Here is a 16,190-nt window from a genome sequence, read left to right as displayed (position 1 = left end):
GAATACGAATAAGAATGTGTATGTATAACTGAGTCACTCGGCTGCACAGCAGAAACTAACCCAACGTTGTACATCCAACTATACTTCAATTAAAGAAAAAAAAATCAATACCTTAGACTTCAAACAGAAGAAAAAGAAAATACACGGACATAAGACGCATCTCAAAAGACAAGGAGGGCACACTCGGCGGAGGACACGTGCCTCCCACCTGTCCCCCACTGCCGAGTTCTTGTCCACAGATGCAACCGCATCATCAGCTTCGTGTTCTTCCTGAGACGTTCTACGCGCACACGAGGAAACCACTCCGGCCCACCTCGCACCCAGGCAACAGTAATGACGGCACACTACGAACACCGCTTTTTGTTTTGTTTTGTAGCTTAACATGTCTTGGGAGAGTGTTCCCGCAGTGCACACAGAGCTCCCTTACTCTTTGCAGGTGCATAGTTCTCAACCGTAAGAATGTTCCCTGATTTGGTTAACTGCTTTCCTGAGGTTGGACACCAATGTTCCTACCCTTTTTTTGTTATAAATAATGTAATGAATATGCCTACATGATTCAGCATACAAAATGCACACGCAAACATATTTGCAGGATCAATTCCTAGAAATGGAATTGCAGGGGAAAAGGAAATCTAGGTTTTAAAAAAATAATAACTCTTGTTTTTATTTATTCCCCCCCCCTCGATTTACTGACATTTAACTGACAGATAATACTGAGCAAGTCTGCAGAGTACAAAGCATGATTGATACACCTACATATTGCACACCTGCATATCACAACATGACATCCACAGAGTATTAGCCAAATATTTACCTTTTTTGTGTGTGTGGTGGGAACATTTAACATCTACCCTCTCAGCAACTTTCAAGTATCTAATACAGTATTGTTAACTATAAGCACCACACTGTCCATTAGATCCCCAGAACTTATTCATTTTATAACTGGAAGTTTCCACCCTCTGCCCAACATTTCCCAACTTCTCCTACCCCTTGATCCCGGGTAACCACCATTCTTTTCTCTGCTTCTACAAGTTCACATTTTCTGGATTCCACATTTATGTGAGAATACACAGTATTTGTCTTTCGCTTCTGACTTAGGAAATACAGTTTTAATATTACAAGATATTGTCACATTTTCTACATAGATTAACTCCTCCAGCCTTTCTGGCCACCCTGGCCACTCTTTTTTTTTTTCTTTAAGACTATTTACATTGGGGATCACGCTTGGTGGTGTACATTCTATGGGTTTTGAGAAATGTATAATGACATGTATCCACCACTAAGGTACCACACAGAATATTTTCACTGCTCTAAAAATCCTCTGTGCTCAGATTATTCATCCCTCCCTACCCCCAACCCCTGGCAATCACCGGTCTTTTCACTGTCTCCATAGTTTGGCTTTTCCCAGAATGTCACATGGTTGGAATCACAGAGTATGTAGCCATCTTGGCTTCTTTTACTTAATACAGCCACTTATTTTTTAAAATTTCACTATTTCAGTTTTATATTACTCTTTCTTAACCACAAGTTACCACTCCAAGTTCTGAACTTGGGAGAATCCTATCATGTCTTTCTGGCAAACATTTTGGCCTCACGCCAATCACCTTCTGGCTCGGTTCCAATACTTTTAGAAGTTCAAGAAATGGAACAAATGAACAGGTGACTGACTTCACCTTGAGTTCTGTCCAGTGCTGTTTAGAATTCAAAGCCCTTTCTCATGTTATCTCACAACCTGTCAGTATGTATTCTTTCCATTTTACCAGTTAGGAAACTAAGCGAGGGAGACACGGATCCCGTTCTCTGACTCCTAACGGCTCCCATTACATCCCACACACCTAGCAATTAAATTAAAAAGACAACGTTTCAGTGGCAGGGATCCTCCACTTCTTCCACTTTCACGTGACCATTATCACTGCTAACGTTTACTGACCGCTCACAGCACGGACACTGAGCTAATACAGCAAGCACTGTGCACACGCCATCCTCACTGAAGGCTCACAACAACCCCCCAGGGGAGGTACCATCACTGCTATGAGAGGTGAGGGAGCGGAGGCTTAGAGGACAAAGTCACCCGGAGTCACACAGCTATAAATGGCACAGGAGGAATTTGGACAAGTGCGCCTATCTCACAGCCCCGCTCTTTAACCACCAGGCCCTCCTAGCTCTCAAACTACCTTGAGCTACATTAACACTTCCTTCACGCCAGGCCTGCTCGATAGAACTTCTTGCCATCAGAGAAAAACCACAAGACAAACCTGGATTCATGCATCGGAATTTGGTGTTCTCAGAATCCAAGGTACAAACCTGCTCGTTCATTTTTATAAACTGGCCAAGCCGACAGTACATGCCAGATTTCTAATGACAGCCCAACGGAGGTTCAGGAAATTAGATGTATTTCTGAGACTTAAGTCAATTCGCTGAGTCACTGTATTCCTTAAACCTGTCCAATTCCAGCCTAATTCCAGGGCCACACCTCCGTCCCACTCTCCCATCCCTGTCCCACTGCACAGCTGCTGTCACATTAGCCAAGGTTACCCTGAGTTCCACGAACCTAAGGCGACCAACACCGGGGTCACTTTGACGTCCCAAGCCAGAGCTTAGATCTCTTTCCTCTGGATCACAATCAACTGAGAATTCCCAAGATTATTCTGGGTTCGTGTCCCCGAAACATCAAAGTAAACACAGTTAACAATAATTTCGTCACCTAGTTCAGAGGTGGACACACCAGGCCCACAGGACAAACCTGGGCCAGTTTTTACAAGGCTCGTGTCCTAGGAATGGTATTTACATCTTTAAAGAGTTGTAAAAAAAAAAAAAAAAAAAAAGAATAACATGTGACAGAGACCACGGCCAGCAACAAAACCTCAACTACTTACTATCTGACCCTTTACAGCAACAGTGTGCAGACCTCTGTCCCTGCTGCTCTTTCCTCCCCTCCGAGGCAGTGACCTCCCCCTTGTTGCCCTCCACTCCCCACACCCCCAGAGACTCCAGAACTCACAACAGCAACTAGCCAAACGAGTTCTGTGGCCAAATTTAACAATCCTCCCGAGAATTCTTAGAGGCAAAGAGGAGGCCAGCACGCTGTGGTTATCAAACAGGCCTCCAAACGTCTTGCCGGACTAGCGAACCAGCCATCACAGCCAGAGGTGCTGGCGTCTTAAGGCCCCTTAACACAGACTTTAGTCTCTGGAAATATCGGGAAACTGCTCACATGAGAACTCCATCACACCACAATTTCTAGATAAATGCTTTTGTAAGAGAGGCTATCACTTTGCCTCAAGTACATATAACCACGACTCCTTGGCAGGAGGCAGGGGAAGCTATCAGCTCAAAGCACTAGTTACCCCTTCTCTTCCATTCCACACCTTTCAGCCAAATCCACTGAGAGTCGCTTGGACCAACGTTCCCCCAACAGTCCACATGGTCCAGAGAAAAACAGAAGACCCAACTGGTTCTGAGCCTTTTAGGAGGGAAGATGGCCTCATCCTAGGAATGTGACAGTCCGCCACTAAGCTAATGAAACTCTTCAACCCACTGAATGGCAAATCTGGGCCGCCAAATGGCCCACTTTCCAGGGCTTCTCAGTTCTCAGGGTGACGACATCAGGGCACATACTATGTGCCACACACCATGTTAGGCATTAGGCATTCAGTGCCTAGAGACAAGTACTCAGCAAACAGGCACATACACAGTCATCACTTCCCACTTCGATGACTGCCAACAAGAAGAGAGTCCTGGGTGGAGAAAGAGGAACCCTCCTGCACTGTTGGTGGGAGTGTAAAGTGGTGCAGCCACGATAGAAAACAGTATGGAGGTTTCTCAGAAAACTAAAAACAGAGCTACCATATGATCCAGCAATCCCACTCCTGGGCATTTATCCAAAGAAAACAAAAACATTAATTCAAAAAGCTCCATGCACCCCAATGTTCACTGAAGTATTATTTACAATAGCCAAGATACAGAAGCAACCTAAGTGTCCATCAAGAGATAAATGGACAAAGAAGATGTGGTACATATATACAATGGAATACTATTCAGCCATAAAAAAGAATGAAATTTTGCCATTGGCAGCAACATGGATGAACTTGGAGGGCATTATGCTAACTGACATAAGTCAGACAGAGAAAGACAAATGCTGTATGGCTACCACTTACATGTGGAATCTAAAAAATACAACAAACTAGTGAATATAACAAAAAAGAAGCAGACTCACAGATACAGAGGGAAAACTAGTGGTTGTCGGTGAGGAGGGTGAAGGGGTAATATAGGGGTGGGGAACTAAGAGGTACAAACTATTAGATATAAAATAAGCTACAAGGGTATACGGTACAACACTGAAGATACAGTCAATATTCTACAATAACTATAAATGGAGTATAACCTTTAAAAATTGTGAATCACTATTTTGTACACCTGTAACTTACATAATATTGTACATCAACTACACCTCAACTAAAAAAAAAAAAAAAAAAAAAAACGGAATATAAGAGTCCTGGAAGAGAAAATAAAGGAGGGAACTTACAAATTTAAATCAGGGCTTCTAAACCAGTTCTGACTCGGTCACAAGGCAGGGACTATTATGATTTGCAGCTATAGAAACTTCTTTTCTGCTAGCTCTCCATGACTCTGTGACACATCCTACACTTCAGGGGACCATACCTACTACCAGAATATGTCCAGAGACACGCCACATACGAACTCAAAAAGGAGAAGATATGCCATTTTATTAAAAATAAGTGCTTAGGCTACACAGGGATAATGCATTTTTAAAGCACACTAAGCACAATGTCTGTTATATATATTAGATCTCAATACATGGCACATATTATCACTTCATTCCGATCAGAAGACACCCAGAGCACTGTCTGCAGTTCTAAGTACCCCACTTTTTAAGAGGGCTAGATACAGAGGAAGGCATTTCAAAGTATGTCACAAAACCCACAAACCAAAAACTACTCCGTGGTGCCTAGCAAGCACTAAGTGCTCATACAAAGGTCAGCTGTAAAGCCAAGAAATGTGAATTAAAAGTACAGTGAGGGGCAAAAAAAGTTTCTTATAACCCACCCTATTGGTGAAAATGAGAAAATACCCTCAAATACTGCTGACTGGAGCGTACAACGGTACAACCTCTATGCAGAACAATTCGGCAATCACCGTCAGAACTTGAAATACATATAACCTTAGATCCAGCAACTCTACTTCTAAAAACTTATGCTAAAGATAAACTGCAACAGTAGCTCTCAACCAGGGGCGATTGACTGTAGCCCCCTGGGGAACACCTGGTAATGTCTGCAGACATCTGTGATTGTCCTAACTTGCGATGGGGGGCTCCTGGCATCCAGCGCTGACTGCGGACAGGGATGCTGCTAAACGTCCTACACAGCCCAGGCCGCCCCTGCCACCACAAGGAGGTGTCCAGCCCCAAACGGCCACGGTGCGGAGGCTGAGAAACCCCGTGCAAAAGGAGGTGTGTGCAAGGTTACTGACTGCAGTACTGTCTGTAACATCAAGAGAAACATCACTGTCCGACAGTCAAGGATATAGTGGAATACTAGTCACCCGTTAAAAAAAAGAGAGTGAGACATCTACATATGCACCGAGAAGAAACAACCTCCCAGTGAGATGCAGAACAACAAGGTCCACTGCAAATACCGACTGTGAGGGAGGGAGGAAAAGGAAAAATACATACAGTGTGCATGTGTACCTGCAAAGACACACATCTCTGGGAAGAGACACAGGAGACTGGCAACGGCAGCTGCCTCTAGGAACGGAAGGAAGGCATCACTCCATCTTTTTGGTACTTTTAAAACTGTGTTTATCTTTTTGAATAGGTAACAGACTCATGATTCAAGAATCAAAACAAACACATCAGGGTTTGAATCCTCACTCGATCACTTAACTGGTAGTGTGAGTGTGACTTTGCGTGAATTACTTAATCTCTTTAAACTTCTGCTCAACATCTTCTAAAAAGACTGTTCACATTTCACAGTGCCTAGAACAAGGTAAATGCTCAAAATACATTAACTGTTATTACTGCTACACTAAGTTCCTGTTATTATGAAGGAGAAGGAGGCGCTGGAAGGTATTTCCCAAGAAGTCATGACATTACACTGACAAGAAATCTTTCAACACCACTCCTGCCTAAAGGTGTTTACAATCCCTACGGTGGCTGGCGCAAACCACAACTTTATTAGTGAATCACTGAGAATGCTAATGCAAGCTCCTCTAATGGCTTAAATTATTGAGGCTTGGAAGAGTTGAGTGACGAGACAAGCTACAAAATTGGCCAGTAACAGAGGCAGGACTAGAACTTACATCTGCCCCCCAACCCCCCGTCTTGTGGTCTTTCTGCTCCCCAGGCTGGCCTCTCCTTTGCTTTGGGGCAGGTTACACTTGAGAGGAAAGCCATCCATTTTTCCTAGTTTACTCTGTCAGGTCACAGACCCAGCAAATGCCCCCATTCTGATGTGATGGTAAATAAATGCACGTACACAGAGGAAATGCACGCTGGGGGGGAATTTGATGTCAAGCATGTCAGAGTAGTGGAGCATAAGAAATATGCCTGAATAGGACGCTGCTGCTTAGGAGGAAAGGTGTAAAAATGCTTCCAAGGAGTTGGGACAGCACAGAGCTGCTAGGTGAAGTGAACCTGAACTGCTGAAAAACCAGGGACGTGCTTACAGCCGACAGCAATCCTGGATAAAACAGATGGTCCAAGACAAAGCCAGGATATGTCAGGCTCAAGGATGACTCAACTCACTAGGAAGAAGACAGGAACATGGTCAGTTTCAGGGTCTTGGTCTTAACTAAGGTCATTCTGACCCTAAGTACTTTCTCCTTGCCTAGAAAGGCCTCACGTCAGCTGGACCTGGGTAACAAGAAACGTGGTACCAAGTTCAACCCAAAGCAACATAACCTGCAAAGCTGGAAAAGAAAAAAAGGACAAAGATACAGGATACACTGACATTCTGGGGCCATCAGTTTAAGAAAGGACAATTTCATTTGCTGGGGCTATAAGAGCCAAGAGGTTTCGTTACCCAACCTGAACACCGCTCTCAGAGCTCCACTTCAAAATCAGTGCTTTGACATCTGAGTATTGTATATGTAATTGGAAGCAACTTCCTGGCCTTCTTTTTTCAAAAATTTGTGTCTGGTTTATTTTACTTAGCATAATCACTCTGAGAATCATTCATGCTGCTGCCCGTGTCAACAGTTCATTCCCCATTGCCGAGCTGTTTCCCTTGGTAGAACAGGCCACGGCTTCTTTATTCACTTACCTAGTGATGGGTCCTTCCAGTTGGGGACTGTTACGAATAAAGCCGCTATCTACAAGCCTTGCATGGACATACACTTACATTTCTCCTGCGTAAATACCTAGGAGTGGAATGACATAAGTGTACGTTTAGCTTTTAATGAAACGGCCAAACTGGCTTCTGAACTGGTTGTACCATCTTGCATTAATTCTCACCAGCAGTGTCTGAAAGTTCCACGTGCTCTACATCTTCACCAACACTCAATATGATCAGTCTTTCTAATTTTAGACATGCTAATGGATGTTAGGTGGTATCTCACGGTTTTAATGTTTCCCTCATGACCAATGATATGAAGCATCTTCCACATGCTTATTGGCCAGCTGTATATCCTCCCTGGTGAAGCGCTCAGATCTTTCGCCAACTTTTTATCAGGTTATTTTAGTATTGAGTTTTATCACTAGCCATTTTTTAAAAGCCAAACATTCCCCCCCCCCCCATGACTAAGCAGTCTCTTTACAATGAGAAAGCATTTCATCACAAAGGCGCAAAATCTGTGAAACATCAGACTTCTCGGTTCAACTTGCCACAAGGTTGAAACAACCCTAATTGTGCAAAGAAAAGTCACCAAAACCACGAACTCTAACCTCAGACCTGTATATTACCAGGAACATAAAATGCTCTTTCATCTCTATGCTCAGCTGACAGTGATTCTGCACCGTCCAACACAGCAGCCGCTAACCACATCTGACCCTTGAGCACCGGAGATGTGGCCAGTCTAAACTGAAACGTGTTGTAAATGTAAAACAGACACTGGAATTTCAGTGATTTAGGGTGAAAAAAATGAATGTAAAAGATCTCGTTAATAATTTGTACGCTGATTACACGTTGAAGTGATATTCTAGATAATCTGGGTCAAATAAAATGTATTATTAAACTTCACCTGTTTCTTTTTACTTTTTTTAAAGTGGCTACTATAAAATTTAAAAAACTGTACATGTGGTTTGTGTTATGTTTCTATTGGATAGCACTGACCGCACACTTTTAAGGCAGACCCTGGAGATACTGTATCTCCAACTGGTAAGGGAAAAAATACATACATATAGTATCTTCCCCGCCCTCCTCCTCTGAGGTGTGAAGAGAACAGTGCAAAGGAAGGGGCTGAGAACTGGACTCAGGAGTCGTCTGAGGTTGGAGGCCCAGCTCTGTTACTCTCTGCTCTGTGTGACCTTCAATAAGTCATTCACCTTCTGTGGATTTAAGTTTCCTCACCAGCTTTTTGGTTTCTGTTTTTTTAATTCAAAAAGTCAACAAAAGCGTACCATGTGCCTAACTTTTACAAAGCATCATTCTAGAATTGCAGATCTTGAGCTAACAGTTTAATAGAAGGCAAACACACTAACAACTATTATGAAGACAAAATAAAAAGAGCTCCCAGAGAGAGCAAACCAGCCTGTATGGCTGGGTGGCGTGTGCACGTATCAATGTGTTTTAAAGGAGAGAGTACCTTTAAGGACTTACGAAAAACTCCAAGCACTTACAACACTCCTCCTAACTCTAAAATTCTGTGCTCTTAAAAAGCATTCATCATGCTATAGAGTAAGCATTATTATACAGGAAACTGATGACATTTGCTCAGGTCCTCCCCGTGAGTGTAATGATACAGTAAGAAGTAAATGACATGCCATGATGAGGGAGGTTGTTTTACGTGAAGAAACAATTCTGCAGTACAGCTCAAGCTTAACCAGGACCAAATATTCTCCAACACTCACCAACCCCTCCGCCAAAACATACAATTCCCCCACCCCCTCATGTCTTCAGGGGTGATGATTTACCAAGACACCCTGATGCTGTTCATTTGAGCGGCATTTCCATAAACTGGATGTGCATGACAACTACTGTATTTAGGTCACAAACTCACAGAAGAAAAGTCCATCCTGAAAGTAAATTTATAAACAATTATGTCACATCATATAAACTGAACTTACAAGCAAACTCCAAGAAGTCGACACACAAGGATTCCCTTGTTCACAGCATCCCTCGGGCAGCATTTAAGGGTAAAAAAAATTGAGGTCCAAGTACTGAATTTAGCTGTCTTTCTTGAGATACGGAAACTTAATTGCCTAAAGTGTGCTAGGAAATGCAGACCATGGTTTTGTTTTTAAAAAAAAAAAGCCTAACCCATGGTGCACCCAGCCCAGGATTCTTACCTGCTCATGGCAAGGAAGGATATTTTTATGGCAGGGTGCTACTGTTCTCTCGGCCACAAGAGCATAACCTCAGGGGTACACCCCCTAAAAATCATTCCAGTTTCCCTTAGTCACTCTTCATTCAGTAGCTATGAATGTCATCCAAATCTTTTAAAGCTTGTGCTTATTCTGTTTGGAATTCCACTTTTAAGGTCAGCATCTTCCCATGTTTCCTAAAAGCTATGATGAGAACTCCTCAACTTGTCCCAAATCTAGCTTAAGAAATAATTTAAGGCCTAGCCCCTAGTTTCATTATTCCAGATTTTGGTGGAAAGGTTCCTATTTGCCTACCCAAGCCCTTCATCGGAAGAGTTTTCAGTCATAGCCCTCCCACACATTTCTCTTTCCCAAAGGAAACAACATAAACGCAAGCAGCACGGTACGGGAGAAAGACTAGATGCGGAGCTGGGAGATGTCTTTTCCAGCCTCAGTTCGACCTCTCATTCCCTGTAGATCTGGACAAGTCACTGAACCTCTCTGGGCCTTAACGGCTCATCAAAAATGAAAAAGACAAGGTGATCTGGAAGTTCTCATCCACACCTTCTGTTTTAACGTGTCCTCCAGCCGCTTATTTATTTTAGATGCCCTTTTCTGGTGCTTCTCCAATGCTATTGTGTATTTCTGACTTGAAGGACTTGTAATAGACTATGTCCCAATAAAAGTAAGTTATGGCTTTACTCCATAAAGTCGTAAAGTAAGATTTTTATTTTGACTCTCAAGCTACTTTTGACATCAAGGATTTATCCCAGAGACATGGGGGCGCGCGGAAGGGGGATGTGGATTAGACATGCTCAGTCATAGGTGAGTTCTTGAGGCTGGATGATGGGTACATGCTGGTTCACTATTCTATCTACTCTTCCATGTCTGAAATTCTCCATAATACAAGGTTGAAAAAAAATCACTGTCAAAGTGAGAAAATAATACCGAACTGGCATTAATAGGACTCTTTTCTACCATCTCTGGCATAAGGATAATTGCTTTTCATACCGTTCCCCTTTGGTTGAGACAGAATCTACAAGACATGAAACTAAACAGAGGTACTCAAACTTCAGCCAAAATTAAGAAAAATGAACCAGAAAGCAAATTCTTCAACGGATCTCAAGAAGCTTATCAGCGAGAAGGTCCGCGGCACAGAGGCCTTGAGCAGTGAGGCACTGATATCTAGTACAGCATGGAGCTTACTTCCACAGAACTACAGTATGTTTCATATGGTATATTTTCCCTAACTTTTTTTTAACTGTGAAAGTTAAAGCCCTCTGTGACACCAACAGTGAGGAAATAAACAAGACCCTCCGGTAGGAGGATGCTTCGCAGGGCGTGAAATCAAAACGGAAAGGCAAGGGATATCGAGGGTTAAGAAATCCTGAAGAAAGCAAAATGGGGATCCTCTGGAGAACAGGAGCGGAAAACGTACATCCCAGGGACACCAAAGAACTTGAGCAGTCACGGTGAAGGCGCTTCCCCGTGATCTCTCACCCTCCCGAGCGCGCGGAGAGCAGGCCGCGGGGGCCGGGATTCGGCAGGACACGCGGGGGCGCGGGCCGGAGGGCGCCGCGGGGACGGGCGGGCCCGCTCCACCGCAGGGAGGGCGGCACGTTCCGGCGCCGGGAACCCCCCGGCAGCGTCAATGGTGCCTCCCAACGCCAGGGGCGGGGGGGGGGGGTGGCGCAGGGAGCGGGGCCGCCTGACCTTAGCCCTCATGGGCGCCGGCCCAAACCCCAGCTCCCCCAGAGGCCCGTGACCTTCAGGAACGGGCCGGCCGGACCGTACTCACCTACCTCGAGGCTCCAGGCGGCAAATCCCTCCGGGGACCGTCCGTCCCGCCCTCGCCGCCGCCGCCGCCGCCGCCGCCGGCCGAGGCGTGCGTAAGGACGTGCGCGCGCCCGCCCTTTGTCTATGCCGCCTTGACGTGACCCTCGCGTCCAGTCCCCACCCTTCCGTCATCTAACCTGACGCGCTGGCGCGCGCCCGGTCGGGCTGGGCGGGACCCCGAGGGGCGGGGAGATGGGGGCGGGGCGCCGGGAGATGAGCAGACGGGGCGCCAATCTTGGGCCGGGGAGGCGGGGAGGCGGGGCGCCGAGGGGAGGGGCGATGGGGAGGCGGGGCTCCGAAGGGCGGGGCTCCGGGGAGACGGGCAGACGGAGAGCCGAATTGAGGGCCGAGGAGGCGGGGAGGCGGGGCTCCGCGTTACGAGCCCCAAGTGGGCGCGCCCGGGACTCTCCAAGCTGCCACCTGGCGGGCGAGGACCGCTGCCTGGGCCGGGCCACCTGCTGCAGAGACTGGTACTGTGTGCGCCGGGCCCTGGTCGCCTGCTGCTAGCCTGGCGCGTGCCCCCGAGACTCCTGCTGTGATAAGGGGAGCACTTCCTAAAGAGAGGTCTCCACGCTTCTGAGCTGCGCCAGGGCCCGAATGCTGGCTGCTTCCCGCAAAGAACACTCTTATAGGTTCTGGAGAGAGTGAAATCAGCCCTGATTAGCGAGAAGAGATTTGAGTCACCAAATGGCCTTGTCATCTTGGGGCTGTTGTGAGTATACAGTGAGATACAGATCGGTATGGAAAGAACTTAGCTTGCGGCCGGCACGCTCAAGAAATATTAGCTGTCATCACCACCACCATCATCATCCGAGTCTCATTTGCCAACTAGCGGAGCCAAGGAGTTCAAGGGTTGGTGTAGGCATCTCCCTGTTCCCTCGCAGCTGCAACTTTCCAACGTCTACCTCAACTTGTAACTTACTTCTCTGCTAAAGTCTAGTTGCTGCCTGCTGGAGTTTGCATGTGTATTGCTCACCATCTCTTTAAACTTCAAACGCCTAACCCAAGCCTGTATCATCTGTCCTAAAATTGGTTCTCCTTAAAAAAGAAATTAGCCCTTTTCCTTCCTGTTCTTAAAAGATCAAGCCCTCCCTCCTAGTTTATTCTGCACACAGCTGTCAGATTGCCAATCCATGCTAAATGATCTGATAGTAAGGCTTGAGGGTAAAGTCCATATTCTTAGACCTCAAAATCATCGTATAAGAATGATGGCTCTGCTCTCAAACACTGGACTGCTCATCCCCATGCTAAATGCTACCACACCTGTGGGACTTATCCCATATTCATTAACTCAATCATTTATCCATTCATTTAACAAATTTTGGTCCCAATGACGCAAAGCCGAACAATGCATGGCTATGTCTAATCTTCAACTAGATTAAGTTCCGTAAAAGGAGAAACTGGACATCATCAATGCGAGGCATAGGGCTTTAAAGTGGCCACCACCATCATAAATGCTCTTTGGGTTCTTACATCTGCTCTCCTTTCTTGATCCAGAATCAGTCAAAATGTAGAAGTCGTCCATTCACCTGCTTTGCTCATATATATTCATGTTTAAATTTCCTCACAATTCTTACCATACACTACATTTCTTTGTACATAATAATTTTGAAATTTAAAAATGTTTTACACATACTAGAAACTGAACACAAATGGTGTTGACTGATTCTTTGCCCAACCAAATAGACTCAGTTGTTTTATATCAATACACACACACACACACACACACACATGCACGCACACACACGCGCGAGAGAATATGTACACGTTCCCTGAGATCATCTCTAAACTTCTTGAGTGCAGGAAGGCAATCAAACTTCTCTCCGAAGAGGAAGCCAATAAGAACCGGGTTAATATAATTCCCTTAGGCTCCAAACTTTTGTTTGCAAAGGTCAGTGATCTGGTCACATCTCTGTCATGGTCATTTCTAGGCATGAGAAATACAAATGGGAGAGAGAAAATGAGCAAGTAGCTTGAAAAGTTAGACACAAAGTAGGCTTACCTACAGAGGAGGCCTCTTGCCTATAGCATGATCAGCTTATATCCAACAGTAAACTCCTTGTCACGGTGAATTTGGACTTTTAGATTATTGTTAAAGGTATTTTCACATTCTAGAATGAATATACTCTCATACTACAAAAATTACGTGAGTAATTTAAAAAACCTGATGAAGGACAGTCCATTAAGAGTAGGGGATCACAGTGTGTAAGAGCTCAGTGAGAAGTTTAATAACCTCCCACGCCATCCTAACCTTGAGCTCACTTCCCAAAATGCGCCTCTGCGATCACTGTGTTTGCTGTGTGTGTGACACACAGTGCTATGAACTGGGAAGATACTCCTTTTAAAAGATACTCCTTCCCCCAGTAGAATAATCCCGTTCGTGTGCTGTATAACTTCTCTCCCATCCAAGTCACCTTTATGTGTGCAAAGCCTTTGGCATTTATTGAGAGGTGAATCCACAACCAGCAACAGCAATGCTCATTTCCAAGCCCCTAGAGAAAAGGCCAAATTAAGCAAAAGTTGGGTTCTTTTTAAAATACGTTTTCATTGTGGTGAAATACACATAAAATTGACCATCCTAAGCACTTCTAAGTGTACAGTTCGGTAGTGTTCAGTATATTCATGTTATTGTGCACTCAATCTCTAGAAATTTATCATTTTGAAAAAAGGAAACTCTGTATCCATTAAACAAATACTCCCTAATCTTTTTCCCCCAGCTCCAGGCAACCACCATTCTACTCTCAATTTCTATGAGTTTGAGTACTCATATCTCATATAAGTGAAATTACACAGTTTTGGTCTTTTTGTGACTGGCTTATTTCAATTAGCATAATGCCCTCCAGCTTCATCCAGAATTTCCTTCCTTTTTAAGGCTGAATAATATTCCACTGTATGTATAGACCACATTTTCTTTACCTGGTCATCCATTGGTGGGCATTTGAGTTGCTCCCACCTTTTGGCTACTGTGAATAATGCTGCTGGGACGTGAACGTACAAATATCTGAGTTCCTGCTTTCAGTTCACTTGGTTATATACCCCAAAATGGGATTGCTGAATTGTGTGGTAGTTCTCTTTTTAACTTTGGGGGAACTACCATTTGAGATGCTATTCTTTGATATATGAGTCTGGAGTTGGGAGGAGAGATCCAGGCTAGTAATATAAATTTAAGAATCATCAGAATATGGATGATATACATGTTGGATCGGATTAATACAGGAACACTCGGGCTTAAGTAGGACTTTGCAGTTAAGAGCAAAATGAAGACAAGTTTTTCAGTTGGTATCCACACTGTGGTCCTCAGTTTGAAAATACACAGACTCAATTTTGCCAATTCACAGCAGGATGATCTGGCTCTGGGGATTGATCTGTAGCAATCAAACCAACAGGAGACACTGATAACAAGATAAGGCTTACTTATTAATTTAGGTGGATAATTGAAAATGCTTAATTAACTAGAATAATAGAATAATATAACTGGGATAATAGAATCCATAGGTCAGTTCATACCCTCAGCGGTAGGAAATCTACTTGGGAAACCAAATCAATACCAATAGGTTGTTGTTGACTATAACATTCAAAAACGGAAATGTGTGACTGTAAAGGCTCTGGCAATTTGATACACCCCGGAAATTCTACTTGTACAGCATTCTACCTGCCACGTAGCTGAAAAAACCTTGGTTGAGCAAAGCATCCTCTTGGATGAATATGGGAAACTACTCCTCTTCGCCAGGCTCTCCATTTTCTAAAATTCACACCCATCAGCCATTATCACCTCCATTAAGACAATGGCTGCCTTCCAGAGAGTCTCAAGAAAAGAAAAGGGGAGCTTCAGTTGCTTTAATTGAAAAAGTCTAGTGGAAATTACATATGTAAATAAGGCCACTTAAGCTAACTAAAATGCAATTTCTGGCAAACATCTGCTCAGCTTGTAGGGACTCATGATAGCGGTCAACTCCAACAGGAAGTGGTCTCTGATTTCTCCCTCGTGTCCCTAACACTCCTAGTTCCCTGACCAGGGATTGAACACACGCCTTCCCTCCCTTGGCAGTGAAATCACGGAGTTCTAACCACTGGACGGCCAGGGAATTCCCTATTCATTTTTATTATCTATTTATATGGCTGGCTTCCCTCACTGGATTGTGAATTTTTTAAATTCATCTTTCCATCCCTAGTAGTTAGTATCTGGCACATAGCACTTGCTCAATCAATGTTTGTTGAATGAGTAAAAACTACACAATGTAACCATCAGAAACTTGACAAATTATTTACGCAGTTAATGAAATCATGAAATGAACTAGTACTGAATGCATGAAATTTGGTAGACAGCACACATTGTGTGTGGGAAAAATAGTAAAAGGGGTTCTTAACAGCAAAAAGATCAGAGCTCACTGAATGGAAATATTACCCAGATAAGAAAGGGTGTTATAAATTAGACCAGTTTATCTTAGTCTGGAGTCTTCAGAGGTCAAGAGGGTCCTGAGCCACTTTCATTTTTTTTGAGATTGTCACTATAAAAAAAGAATTATAGGATTATTATTGTGACATATAGTACATGTGCGTATTTCCAAAATCAACAATTCTAACAGAAAAGGGGGCAATAAGCACAGTTGTGCAATTTACAAGATAAGGCTTTATAAAATACCAAATATTAATTCAAAGTGCACTACAGGCTTGCGAAATTCACAGATGATGGTGAGTAGCATCTTTTTTCAATCCTGTTAGCTGTGGCTGTGGTGGCATGCATAACGTCATTGGAGATAATATCAAAAGCCTAGATTCCAGGTCCCCGTAATTGTGAGACCAGACCCACGTGGTCTTCCAGACTTCCCCTCCCCAGTGGTGAGTTCTGACATGAGTATTTTTTCAAAGGGTCATC

At 44.1% G+C, this 16,190-nt stretch overlaps 1 protein-coding gene across 4 annotated transcripts in view; it reads right to left on the bottom strand.

Annotated features, from left to right (window-relative positions):
- GPAT4 (glycerol-3-phosphate acyltransferase 4) overlaps positions 1-11,383 on the bottom strand; it is a 36,824-nt gene extending 25,441 nt beyond the window's left edge. Inside the window, exons 1-2 of one of the 4 annotated variants that reach the window (XM_068532020.1) lie at positions 11,281-11,352; positions 7,281-7,377 (exon numbers count right to left, since the gene is read on the bottom strand). The gene's annotated coding sequence lies outside the window, so the exon portion shown is untranslated. Of the gene's footprint in view, positions 1-7,280; positions 7,378-11,276 lie in introns of all 4 variants that reach the window. The other 3 variants (XM_068532019.1, XM_068532018.1, XM_068532017.1) reach the window with 3 other exon arrangements.
- Between the last annotated feature and the right edge of the window lie 4,807 nt (positions 11,384-16,190).

The sequence above is a fragment of the Eschrichtius robustus genome, chromosome 21 (assembly GCF_028021215.1).
Source record: "Eschrichtius robustus isolate mEscRob2 chromosome 21, mEscRob2.pri, whole genome shotgun sequence".
NCBI classification, from domain to species: Eukaryota; Metazoa; Chordata; class Mammalia; order Artiodactyla; family Eschrichtiidae; genus Eschrichtius; species Eschrichtius robustus.
This window is presented reverse-complemented; position numbering and strand designations above follow the sequence as displayed.